General features: G+C 40.1%; 1 long non-coding RNA gene across 15 annotated transcripts in view; it reads right to left on the bottom strand.

The window, feature by feature from the left end:
- Positions 1–14,258, bottom strand: part of LOC144317066 (uncharacterized) — a 571,155-nt gene that overhangs the window by 336,843 nt on the left and 220,054 nt on the right. For 12 of the 15 annotated variants that reach the window (XR_013382942.1, XR_013382935.1, XR_013382937.1 and 9 more), the window contains one exon: positions 7,834–7,934. The exons of 2 other annotated variants lie outside the window; for them this stretch is intronic. This is a non-coding gene — a long non-coding RNA (uncharacterized LOC144317066). Of the gene's footprint in view, positions 1–3,244; positions 3,629–7,833; positions 7,935–14,258 lie in introns of those variants that run through there. One more of the 15 variants, XR_013382946.1, reaches the window with a different exon arrangement.

Genomic DNA, 14,258 nt, shown 5'->3' with positions numbered 1-14,258 from the left:
ATTTCTGTACTGTTCTTATAATTTTCAGGTTATTTGGGGCATACATGCACATTCACACACATACACACTGTCATTTTTCCCCCACTATCAAGAGATGACATGAAAAGACTATAGTCAGACATCAAGTAACCTCTGCAAGGCTGCTTGAGGGGTAGTTTGTGTTGCATTGTGTGCAGTTTTCAGTCAAGGTGATTTCTATGGTAACCCCTATTTGCATTCTTTCAAATGGTGGTAAAATCTGACATATCCCATTAAATATTGATAGCAGTGTTTCATCCACTCTTAAAGTAATTTGGGAATTCTTCATTTAATCTACTGACTGCGACCATTCTCCTGCAGTATCAAGGCATCAAGCTTTTTACTGTTAAAATGTTAATTAGATTTTTATAACCATTTTTATAGTTCTGCTCTTCATCTCAATTGCTACAAACATATTTATTTACAATTCCATAATGTTCTCATTAATATGCTATGGAAATCTGCCATAGTCCATGGAAGTTAGCTTAATAACAAGCTGCAGAAATATATCCTTAAAGACATCTGCGAAGCATCTGTAGAATTGTAATGATGCAAAATAACTTTTCAGCAAATGAGATAATAAGCAGATGATACTTAAGGTCAGCATTGTTTATGACCATAGCCTGTCTGCTAGTATGACTATTTTCATGCTTTTAATACCACCAACACCACTACCCACCAATAGTTATCTGCTAAATCTCATGCTTATTAAAAGTGATACACATATAGCCCAGAATATCTTGATGTCTAAAGTAATGTACACAATCATAGCATTTATTTATAAACCTTTTCTTCCAAGATACGTCAAGGAGCCTTAGCCATATCCCACTCATCCTTGAGCTACCAGCTTAAACATTTATTTCTCACTTCACAGAAAACACAGATGCTAAAAACCTAAATGACTTGCATATATCCATAGAACAGATAGGAAATGACAATGGAATTTCAAATTACATCAGAACGAATGTCCAACTAAATGTAACCTGTAGTTCTTCTACGAGTTCCTAGTGGCAATGGCCCAAAATTTGTAGTAAAAAGGTTATTTGTGTTACCTTGGGCAAATCACCTAATTTATCAGAATCTCACTACTTTTTTATTTATAAAAGTAACCATCTCAGTGTTCGGTATCCTCAAAGCCTAGAATAAAATCATTGTAGGGAAGATTAAACATCACCTAGCTGAATGAATGATAACTGGATGGATACATATGGTGCTTTTGCAAACTTTAAAGCATTATGTGTCGAGATTACTACTCTACAAGAGTCTGCCTCTTTGCAGAAAAATGCCCAGTATAGATATATGCATAATGTGTTAGTTTTCTATTGCTGATTCACAAACTATCCCAAACTTAGTGGCTTAAAGAACACAAATATATTATCATATATCTCTGTAGGTTAGAAGTTCAACATGGGTCTCATTAGGCTGTAATAAAGGTTTTAGCCCAGGGCTATACTCTTTTTTGGAGACACTAGACTGGCTTCTAGAGGCCACTCACATTCCTTGGCTCATTGCCTCCTTCGCTCATGTTCAAAACCAGGAATGTTACACATTTTCATGATAAAACACTCAAGAAACTAGGAATAGAAGAAAATTGCCTTTCTATTATAAAGGCCACATGAAAAAAAGCCCACAACAAATATCATATTCAATGGTGAAAAACTGAAAGCTTTTCCACGAAGATCAGAAACAAGGCATGGAAAAAAAAAAAAAAGAAAGAAAGAAACAAGGTATGGATATCCACTTGTACCACTTCATTTAACACAGGACTGAAAGTTTGGCCAGGCAAGAAAAAATAAAAGGCATCCAAATTGGAAAGGAAGAAGTAAAATTATTTTGGTTCACATATGACATAATGTGTGAAAAATCCCCCACACAAAATAAACCTTAAGAACCAATAAACAAGTTGACTAAAGTTGCAGGATATAAAAATCAGCTGCATTTCTATGCCCTAAGAAAACTATCCAAAAAGAAAATTAAGAAAACAATACCATTTACAACAGCATCAAAAGGATAAAATAATCAGAAATAAACAACCAAACAGGCAAAAAAGTCTGACATTGAAAAACACAGGGCCCCTGAGCGGCTTAGTCGGTTAAGCATTCACTCTGGATTTCAGCTCAGGTCATGATCTCAGGGTCCTCAGAGGAGCCCCATGTCAGGCTGCACTCAGTGAGGAGTCTGCTTGGGATTCTTTCTTTCCTCTCCCTCTGCCCTCCACCCCACCACTATTGCGCACTTGTTCTCTCTCAGAATAAATACTTAAATTACATCTTTTTTAAAAAAGATAAGACAAATGCAAAGCATTGCTGAAAGAAATCAAAGAAGACAAATAAAATAAATGGGAAAGGTATCCTTGTTCAAGGATTGGAAAACTTAATGTTAAACTGTCTATACTACCCAAAGCAATCTACAGGTGCGATGCAAACTCTCAAAATCTCAGCTGTTTTTTGTTTTGTTTTGTTTTTTGCAGGAATAGAAGAAAAACCATTCTAAAATTCATCTGGAATCTCAAAGGACCCTGAAAAAACCAAAGTAATTTTGAGGAAAAAAAAAACAAGACAAAACTGGATGCCTCACACTCCCTAACTTCAAAGATATTACTAAGCTACTATCTCAGACTGTCCAGGGTGCTATAACAAAATACCAGACCAAGTAGTTTAAATAATAGAAATTTAGGGATCCCTGGGTGGCGCAGCGGTTTGGCGCCTGCCTTTGGCCCAGGGTGCGATCCTGGAGACCCGGGATCGAGTCCCACGTCGGGCTCCCGGTGCATGGAGCCTGCTTCTCCCTCTGCCTATGTCTCTGCCTCTCTCTCTCTCTCTCTCTCTGTGACTATCATAAATAAAAAAATTAAAAAAAATAATAGAAATTTATATCTCAGAGTTTTGGATGTTGTGAAGCCCTGGAATCCAGCCAATTCAGTTCCTGGTGAGAGCTCCCTTTGTGGTTTGCAGATGGCAGCTATCTCCCTGCATGGTCACATGACCTCTTTTCTTTGTGCACTTGTGGAGAGTAAAAGCTCTGGAGTCTCCTCTCCTTATAAGAGCACTACTGCTGGTTTGAAACCTCAGGAGATTCCCAGGTGAAATCTGAAACTTGTTCCCACACATGGAGAACAAGGAGCCAAAGAAAAATGCAGAGCACTCCAAATTGGTAGGTGGCAGGTTTACCAGGCAAGGGAACTTACTCATGAGGCTTGTCTTGAGTGGCCAAATAAATAATAGATTTCCACATCTACCCACTAGAATCTTAAAAGGTTGTATAGAGGCCTCAACTGGGTAGAGCCACCTACCATCCAGATGGTCTCAACTACACTTTACTCTCTCAGAGCTGTGTCCTTCCACAGTGGAAATGGTTAAGTAGAGCTTACATTCTAAGGAGAGGGGAGAGGGTCTGGATCTTTTGATTGCTTGGGTCCAGCTCAGAGGTCAACTGGACAACACATCCTCTCGATGACCTCCTCCAATACTCTACACCCCCCCACACACACCTCATGATGGGCTCCTGCAATCTTACATGCCTGAGCAGTCTGCAAAGGATTTCTCTATCATGGAGGGGGCTCATTTGGCAGCTAACTTGCTACACTGGAGTCAGATACCACAGCAACAATCTAGGCACATGTAAAAGAAAACAAATTAAGGTAATGATCATATAATATAATATAATATAATATAATATAATATAATATAATATAATAAATATAATATAATTAATATAATAATTTTTTCCACCTAGAGTTCCATAATCCAAACCATTGATTTACTAGAGATTCTAGGCTGGAAGTTGGATCACTTGGGGGCATTCATTTATGCCTCATATGATTTAATAAAGATGATATATTATGAGACTCAGTAGATTTGAACATACAACCTTCTGTTTGTTTTTTTTTGTTTTTTTTTTAAATTTTTATTTATTTATTATAGTCACACAGAGAGAGAGAGAGAGAGGCGGAGACGTAGGCAGAGGGAGAAGCAGGCTCCATGCACCAGGAGCCCGATATGGGATTCGATCCTGGGTCTCCAGGATCGCGCCCTGGGCCAAAGGCAGGCGCTAAACCGCTGCACCACACAGGGATCCCACAACCTTCTGTTTGAATAATGGGATGCAGTGGGATGACCTGCAGTAGGACTTGTTTCCCATGACTTTAATACCTTTATTGTACTGGGTGCCTCGGCAGAGGTTCCCAGTGTGACAGTTGGGGCAACAGGTCCTCCTGGTTAATCATTCAAATGTATTAAAGCCTGGACAGTACTGTAGTCCACCTGGCCAAGGTGGTTTTACTTCACAACATCCAAACAGGTCCCTCCTTGCAAAGTAGCAATAATGTCCAAGGCCATCCTATTAGAAGACAGTTTTTCTCATTGGCGACATTTCAGTGTTCAGTAAAGATAGTTTTGTTGCTATCATTGAAGGGTTTCTGGGTGAATTTTAGTAAGGGCTTTTATGTGTGCTATAGGTCTGGTTTCTGGATCAGTACTGGTAATATCAGATGAACTAAGAATATTAGTCCTAGCCTATTCTTCCTTAACGTACTGCTTCAGGGCTTTCCAATCCCTCCCTGGAGCGGTGGTGATACGCACCGGAGCAGTCCTGGCAAGCTAGAGAGGGTCAGCTACCCATATACACAACAGTTAGATCGATTCCTTTGTCAAGCATATGACGGAGCCACTGTAGAAAGGTATTTCTATCAGGTGCCTATCCTGCGACAGAACACCACAACAGCAGAAGTCTAACAACAAAAAGACAAATATTTAGCAGGGACTTCTATGAAAAGGTGGCCCCCTTTTATAAGAATTACACTTGTGGCCTCACCCTTAGTTGTTAACGTGGCTGCAGCTTTAGAAGTTTGACCTGGTTGTGCATACCACACAGGTTGGCAGGGGAGAGGCAGTACTCTAAAGTGTGAGGCAATGGGCTGGGTGCCGGAAGCATATGCCAGACCCGGACTCCCAACTGCCCCCCTCCCTTTCAATGTTGCGTGTTTCATTCTATGTATAGTGTATTTCCATGGGTCTGGTTTGTAGCAAGACAAAAGGATCTTACTGGGGATTGAATGGTTCCCCCCTCACTCATCCCAATGGGACATCCCACAGCAAATTCCAGGACATAATGCCTTTTCCGGGAATTGTGGGGCTTGGTGTTCTCAGCAGCATAGCATATTGATCCACAGTGAGAGTCAGGTCAGTGGCTGTTTCCCATGACTTTCATATCTTTATTGTATTGGGTGCCTCAGCCACAGGTTCCCAGTGTGACATTTGGGGTAACAGGTCCTCCTGGTTAATCATTCAAATGTATTAAAGCCTAGAACAGTACTGTAGTCCACCTGGCCAAGGTGCTTTTACTTTTTCATGACTTATTCTGCTGCTCTAATATTCCATTCTTCCTTTTTACCAACCTTACTGCTTGCAGGTTGTGGGGAGGATGGAACCTCTCTATTCAATGTTATGTTCTTTTGCCCACTCTTGCATATCATGACCTTTGACCTACCTGACCAAGGTATCCACATGTGATATGAAGCTTCTCTAATTCCTCAGTGGGGGTAGCCTGGTTTGTGTGGTTACACGGGAGAGCTTGGCTTAGGCCAAATTCAGTGTCCACACAAACCAAGGAATATGTGGAACCCTCATTGGGAAGGAGGGAGCCAATATAATCTATGCCAATCCCTCACTGGTGGGGACTTCTGATGGGTAGCCTACACTGCTTTGGCAGTTGCCCTGGATATTGTTTAGAACACAAAGGACATATTGTTACTGCATTAACCAAGGCATTGTATTTCAAGGGCAATCCAACATTTTTGGCAATACATTATTCCACTGGAGGGCTACAGTGGCCATCCTTTCTTGTTTCTCTCTCTCTCTCTCTCTCTCTCTCTTTTTTAGAGGGGGGAGAGGCAGAGAAAGAGGGAGAGGGAGAATCTTAAGCAGGTTCCATGCCCAGAGCAGAGCCCAACTTGGGGCTCAATTTCACTACTCTGAGATCATGATCTGAGCTGAAATCAAGAGTTGGAAGCTAAGCTTCCAACTGAGCCACCCAGGTGCCCAGTGGCCACTCTTTTTATGCACCCAACCTGATGTACCTACTGAAGGGTCAGTTGCTAGAGCTCACACAAGTGAGTTGGGGCATCAGCTTCCTGATTGCCAGAGGGTATCAACACCTTATGAAATAGGAAACAGTGAGGACTGCCTCAGGTTGACCCCACAAGGGCTTGTTTACGATCCTTCACCCTTCAGCTTCCTATTGTCCAAACCAGAGGGTTAATCTCTCTAGAAAAACCTCAACTATCAGTCCAAAAGGTTAATAGTAGCATTCACGAGTGATCATCAGCCAAACTGCTCTAAGTTCAGCCCATGGAAGATTTCTGTTTCTATCTAGATAATGTCAGTTTGGGACTGAATGACAACTATAGTCCATGCAGGTAGGCTGTCTCAAGTAGATTCATCTGAATACCAGGCCTCAGAGGGAATTCCACCACACACACACTCCATTTCTATAGGCTGCAGAGACAACACAGGACTAGGGGTGGTGGCATTTGGAGGACCTACATACTCTTACAGGGTCTAGTAGCACCCACCTTCCTTGAGACAGTGGGCTGGCAGACTGGGTTCTCCTCTGCAGCAAATCAGCATGCAGATTAATTAAAGTGGGAGTCTAAGCCATGGCAGAGGTGGGTCAATAGAACATATTTTCAACCCCTTCCCCTGATAGGAAGAAAGATTCTTAGGATGATATGCTGTTGCTTCATAAGAGGCTCTACCTGGAGGAGCACTGTGTATACTGCTAGAAGCTGTTGCTCTACAGGGGTTTCTGTCCCTTTCCAGAGCTGGGACCAAATCCCAAGGGCAGTCTTTTTTTTCTCTTTTTTGACTCTGCCATAGAGCCCAATCCATGCTTTCCAGAATCACAGACACGTCTAACTCAAATGGGAGCCCTGCTTGAGAGATGCCCAGAGCTTTAGTCTGCTTCACTAGTATTTCTTCCCTTTTTTTGTTCCCTAGAATTTTTGCCTTTTGCTCTGATTCCCCAGTCCTACATGTGCCCTTTCTTTACCTGGTGGTATAAGGGAAGGGTGTACCGTACCAGGTGAGGAATAAAAGTCCTCCAAAACTTCAAAATCCATACAAAGACTTGCACCTTTTTCACATTCTTGGGGGTTGGATAGGCTTGCACCTTATCAATCATAGCTTCTGGAACACTGTGCATCAAACCCAATCAAAATGTCCCTTTATGGTGGGGACTGGGCCTTGAATTTTCTGTGGATTCATTGTTTATCCTCTCTTTTATATATGTTCTGGTCAAGTCTGCAGAGTGTTCTGCAGCAAAAGCAAGTCTTCACATGTTAACATTATATCATCAATGTAATAAGCCCATTTCACTAATGTGGGAAAGGAGAACAGGGGCAGATCTTGGGCTACCATCCTGTGGCATATTGTGGGGCTGTGCAAGTAGCCTGGGGGAAACATTTGAAAAGTCTACTATTATCCTTCCCATGAGGAGGCAAATTGATCTTCTAGCTAAGCAATCAAGGGAATACTTAAAAAACAAAAAAAGGTTTTGTTAAGTCCAATACAGCATACTATATTTCTAGGACCATGGCCAAGGTATTTTAAGCGGATAGCAATGTTGGTAACAGCCACACGGATGGAGGCACTACCTTATTCAATTTTTGGCAGTTCACGGTCATCTGCCATGAGCCATCTGACTTTTTTATCAGCCATACCAGGCTGTTGAAAGTACCATGGGCAGAATGTACAATACTCAGTATAGATCTTGGATAGTCTCTTCCCCCCCAGGAAAATTATATTGTCTGACACTTACCATTCATAGGCTTACTGGCTCCCACTTGGCATTTCCTTTCAGCACTTGATTACTCTAATCTGAACGTGGAAAGCACCAGCAGAGGTTGACAGATTTCGATCCTGTGGGATATCAGTGTTCAATATACTTTCTAGTATTGGAAAAATAAAAACCTCATATTCTGGCAGGAGAGAACACTCAATTTGTAGTGTCAAAGGGACCTTCATGACCCTAATCATTTGCCCTTTGTAACCATGGATGGTGCTGATGGGTTAAGAAAACCTCAAGCTCCAATATCAACTCAAGCTATCATCTTTTCTTTATTTCTGGGGGGATCAATGAATAGTGAGTTCAACATGAGGCTTCCAGTCACCTCCAGTGGTCCTCACATAGAAGCAGTCTTGGCCTGCATCCTACACCCAGGGCATGAGAGACACCTGCCCTGAATAGGACTATATCCTTGAGGCCCTTTATGAAGCAGAAGGGGAATCAAGGATGGTAAAAGCCTGTGGGGAAGCTCTGAACTGTTGTTCAAGTTTTAAGGCTTTCCATACACCTACCAACATAGTACTGGGTTGCTGGTCTATCTTTTCAGGTGGGATCCTGGCAGCAATGAGGTCAAACCACATTTGCTTCCAGGTTACTTTTATCAGACCCTTTACAGCTGATTGGAATATTCTCTTGGCTTTTTGAGGTCCCTCTCTGTCTTGGGTCTTTCCCATAGCTTGTATCTATTCCTGGGATTCTCAGTTTCGCCTAGATCTGCAATGAAGTACCTAAAATCATAATGTCTTGTTCCACAATTGGGCTCAGCATGGATATCAGAATCTCATACCAGGTGACAGGGGTGGACTAGAGTATCTTAGTTTTCATTTCTGCAGTGAATATGGTCCTGACAGGACCTTCAAAGACAAAGGTGTAAGTGGCCTACCTCATTTCCAATTCCCTAAGAATTTATTGTAGTTCTTTTGTAGATTTCCAGGGTCCTACTTTTCCAAGGATATCCTGATCATTCAGCCAAATGTCCCTTCAGGCTGGGATAATACAATCTATAAAGAAGTGAGTACCCTGAACCATCCCTACCCCTCCCACCCTGAGTACCAGGCAGGCACTGCCAGACAGCAGTGTATGTGGTGATGTTTCTCATTTTCTCTGCCTCCTGCCCTCTGAGAGAAATGCCATTGCTGTCCTTTCCACCCCCTATCCTCAGCCTGAATCCCATAACCACAATAACCATGCTTGGGTACTTTCCCTGGTCTTTTAGTGGAACTTGGTAGCTATATCAATAAGCTCAGCGGCAGTGTATTCTCTCTTCATTAATGTTTCCTGAATTGGGGGCTGCCCTGCTGGCTGGGGTTATTGTTGCTATGCTTTTGCTTTCCTTTGTGTCAGGGGTCAGATGACACTGGGTGTTTCTTCCGTTTCTTCACTGATTACCACAGCATCCTCTTCCTTGTCCTCATTTTCCCATAGATTCTACATTTTAGTGTCTCTACCAGGAATTATCACAGTACTCAGACCTCAATCTGTGCCAGTCTGGGTCCTCCTAGCTTGGCAAAATAGCATGCTCAAGTCTGCAACTTGTAACCTACTCAGATAACCTTATCTGCCAGCCCAGAATCTGGCAATCACACATTCTTCTCTAAGATGAGCCCTTCCTCCAGCTTTCTAACGTGAGCTTCAGCCTCACAGCCTTTAGGATGACCACTATAAAAAATGAATAACTAACAAATGTCGACAAGGATAAGGAGAAATTGGAACCCTCAGGAACTATTGCTGGGAATGTAAAATTTGCCACGGCTATGGAAAACAGTATGGAAGTTCCTCAAACAATTAAAAATACAATTACTATATGACCCAACAGTCTCACTTTGGAGTATTAAAGAATTGAAAATAGTATCTTGAAGAGATATTAGCACTCCCATATTCACTGCAGCATTATACACATGGTCAAGAGATGTAAGCAATCTAAATGTCCATCGATGGGTGAATGAATAAAGAAAATGTGGTATATACACGCAATGGAATATTATTTAGCCTTGGAAAATAGAGAAATCCTGTCATGTGCTGCAATGATTGAACCTTGAGGACATTATGCTAAATTAAATAAACTAGCCACACACACACACACACAAACACTGCATGATTCCATTTATATGAGGGATCTAAAGCAGTGACACTCAGAAATAGAAAACAGAATGGTAGTAACCAAGGAAAGAAGGGAAAAGGAGGATGTTCCATGGATAAAAAGTTTTAGTTTTGCAAACTGAAATATTCCAGAGACTGTTATATATAATTAACAGGTGCTGTACTGTACACTTAAAAATGGTCGATAGTAAATTTTATGTCTTCCACCACTGTTTCTTGTAAAGCTACATTGTATTCTCTCTGACTATGCTATAGTCTCATTTGATTCTGACTTTACTCTCTCTTCCACTTCCAAGGACTCTTGTGATCACATGGGTCCCATCCAGATAACCCAAGATAATCTCCTTGTTTTTAGGTCAGCTAATTAGCAATTTGAATTCCACTGACAACCATAATTTCCCTCTGCTATACAACCAAAAACATTCATAGCTTCTAGGGATAACGACATGGACATTTTTGGAGAACCATTGTTCTGCCTACCACAGACACCTTTCTGGAAGTATCAGATTAGCTTTACCTGAACTCTAACTCAAAGACAATCCCTTTTGATGATATGGCTCCACTTATTTATTTCTTCTGAATAAGAAAACATTCAAAAAATTTAAAACGCAGTACTTCTATCTGTTACCTTTTCTCAAGTACTAATTTAAAATAAAAAAGATGAGGGGCACCTGGGTGGCTCAGTGGTTGAGCATCTGCCTTTGGCTCAGGGCATGATGCAGGGTTCTGGTATCAAGTCTCACATCAGGCTCCCTGCAGGGACCCTGCTTGTCCCTCTGCCTATGTCTTTTCCTCTCTCACTGTGTCTCTCATGAATAAATAAACAAAATCTTAAAAAAAAAAAAGAAATATTTTTAGATGTTCCATTGCTTAATACAATTTGTATTTGTTACACATGAGTATGTATTAGTATATGTGTTTTATTTTTAATCTATTTCACCCAAATATGGATATAATAAAATCACTGACAAAGAAAAAACAATAGTTTTTCTTTTCTTTTTATTTTATTTAATTTATTTATTCATGAGAGGCAGAGAGGCAGAGATACAGGCAGAGGGAGAAGCAGGCTCCATGCAGAGAGCCTGATGCGGGACTCAATCTGGAGTCTCCAGGATCAGGCCCTGGGCCAAAGGCGACGCTAAACCACTGAGCCACCCAGGCTGCCCCAATAGTTTTTCATTTCTATGTTTTCAATACCTTGTTCTTTTCTCAATAAACAAACCCAAGCATTGGAAAGATTCCCAGGTAAGCCCACCTAACCAAAAGTGGACCTTATTCCCACCATCATCTCTTCCTCACTACTCAAGTCATACCATTCTAAACTTTCATTGCCCAATGCTGTAACTACTAGCCACATGTGACTATTTAAATTTAAATTTATCAAAATTTAATACCATTAAAGATCAAGTTTCTCGATCACACTAGCAACATTTCAAAAATTCAATACCCACATGTGACTACTCGGCTACTCTGTTGGACAGCTCAGACATAGAATATTTTCATCATCTCAGGAAATTTTGTCGGTGTAAAGTAGAAAGCATATGGTACATATTATACAGAAAACACATACATAAACACTATGCAAATTCATACTAATTGCTTTATATAATTAGCTTTAGTTCTTTGGTTCTCTCATTTTTATTTGCCATATTTCTCATGTTTAAATAGCACATGATATATATTTGTTCAACTCATTTCAGGACTCTATCTATGACTATGAACAGAAACAGGGATTAAGTCAAATTGTTGAGCTAGGACAAATCAGTTTGCAGCATTTCTTTTGTTTCTTTGAAAGCTGAGGGCACCTGGTGGCTCAGTCGGATAAGCGTCTGCCTTTGCTCAGATCATGATCCCGGAGCCCAGGAATTGAGCCCCACATTGGGCTCCCTGCTTGGTGGGGAGTCTGCTCCTTCTCTCTCTCTCCCCTGCTTGTGTGCTCTCTCACTCTCTCTTGCTCTCTCTCTCTCAAATAAATAAATAAAATCTAAAAACAAAAAGCTGAAAGGTAAAAGTATCTAGGCATGATGATAATAGGACATGAGGATAACTGAGGAAGTTTTCAATACTTTCCTCCTTCACAAGAATTTTAAGGTACTCAACATAACTACATCACCCACCAGGCTTTGAGAGACAATTTGACCTATTAAAAGGCAGGGAAATCTTGACCCTCCAGAATAGAGCCGAAAGAACAAGATAGAGATTAGGAACCTTGGAATCCTGCAGTCTGAATTGAAGTTGCTAAAAGTAGGTTAGCAAGTCACATATCCTCTTAGGAGCTCCGCATAATACCGGAAATAAGACAATTTTCTCTTCTTCTGCTCGGGACCCATCATTACCTATTGCTGCCTCAACTCAAGGGGATCATACTTACATGTTAAGGACTCTGTGATGGAGTTATGGGGTAATGCTCCCTATTTTCATGTTCTGTTTTGAATTTCTTCATTCTTCCATCTTAATGGAAGACTGAATTTCCAGCTATATGTGTTTGATTTTCCCAGTTTTATTAGAATATTTAAGGGCAAACTCCATACTCTGCCCGTTAAGCTTAATCAGTATTTCTTTTATCAAGAGATATTGGTTTATTTAGGTTTCTTTTTACAAAGGTTTCTGAATATTCTCCTGGTGCTTGGCTGTCATCATTGGAAAGAAGTGAAAGAATGGTGATTATGCCAAGAGAAATAAAATAGCATTACTTAAATAATTCACCTTTATGTCATGTAACCACACTAGCACAAAAGGAGACACAGAGAACAAAGACCCTTATGACACTTTCACTAGTTGGTGAGAATTTAATCTCAGATTTCCATAAAAGCCTTTTATCTACTCCCACCTCCACCTTTTTCCCCCAACTGACCCAGTTTAATGCTACGCAATCAGGTTAACTCAGCAGGAGATACAGAAGGTAGAAAAACAGATTACTATTCCTTCAAATGGAGAGAGAAAGCCAGGAATCTAAAAGCTAAAGTTGAAAATTTGAAAGAAATTATTTTAAAGACAGGGGGGAAAAAAGGAATATTAGAAACAAATAAAGGTCAGAACATCCATTTTTCTTTTTGTATCAAGGAAGAAAACATTTCTGTTATTTTTTTGTGGTATTTACATACACAATACCTGAATTAATTTTGAGCTACCCATGCTGCACTAATAATAGCTAACATAAATTAATAGTTTACTATTTGTTGGCACTATACTTAGCATTTTAAATGGATTAAGAGGCCAAATTCTCACAAAATCCCTTATCCTCACCCTCCCTTGTATAAGTTAGAAAACTGAGTTTAAGCAATATGCCCACAGCTAGAAGAGTTAGGATACCATTCCTGGCTATTCAATTTCTGAACCCTTTAATAGCTTTACTATATACTTTTTCATACTACCACAAACCACTGTTTTCAAAGAATGATCCCTAGACCATGCCTATCAGAATTACTTAGAACTGCTGTTAAAAATAATTTCCTGATACCCACTGCAGGCCAAGCAAATCAGAATCCATGGAATGGGACCCAGAAATCAGCATTTTTATAAACTCTCCAGGCATTTTCAAAATACTTGTAAATACATATTTAAACTTTACTATACCTAAGTGATAGTATATAGTAGACCTCAAAAGCTTAGGCACTGAAGCCAGAATTCACGGGTTCAAATCTCTATTCTGCCACTCACTAGTTCTGATTTGAACAAGCTACTTAGTCTCTTTTGGCTCAGTTTCCACAGATGCATTATTCAATGGATTTAATGGGCATCTGCCTGTTTATGGTTCTAGTACTGTTAAGTGAATTCATTTTCCACATAGGGAAGGCCAAAAAATTAATGATGTAAAAAGGATCGATAACACTAAAATAATGTTACATTTTGGATATTTTGCATTTGAGTGTAATTTTGATATTCTATTAAATCAGGCAAAATAAACAATAACCAAAACAGCTTGGTGCCATATCTTGAAAAACTTGATTTTGAGTATACGAGGAAATGATCTGGTTTCTTCACATTGATTCTCTCCAAAATACATTTCTTCCCCTGCCTTACCACCCAGTTATGTCTTATAAACCACAATAGGCTCGTATATTCTCATTCTTATACTGACACGCTTTTACTCTATCTCATTTCTGCTACAAAACTTCTGGGGAGATTGAGATGAAAGGTGGAGGTACAGGATGGAGGAAAGAGACAGATAAGAATTCAAAAGAAATATTTGGGTAGCAAATTATTTCAATGTATACAAAGAATATGAGTTTAAAGAGTCTATTAAACCAACACTTATCTCAAATAGGTTTTAGCTTTAATAAAATAGAAGGTAAGAT

This window comes from Canis aureus, chromosome 7 (genome assembly GCF_053574225.1).
Source record: "Canis aureus isolate CA01 chromosome 7, VMU_Caureus_v.1.0, whole genome shotgun sequence".
NCBI lineage: Eukaryota > Metazoa > Chordata > Mammalia > Carnivora > Canidae > Canis > Canis aureus.
The sequence above is the reverse complement of the archived record's forward strand: the minus strand, read 5'-3'. Positions and strand labels throughout refer to the sequence as shown.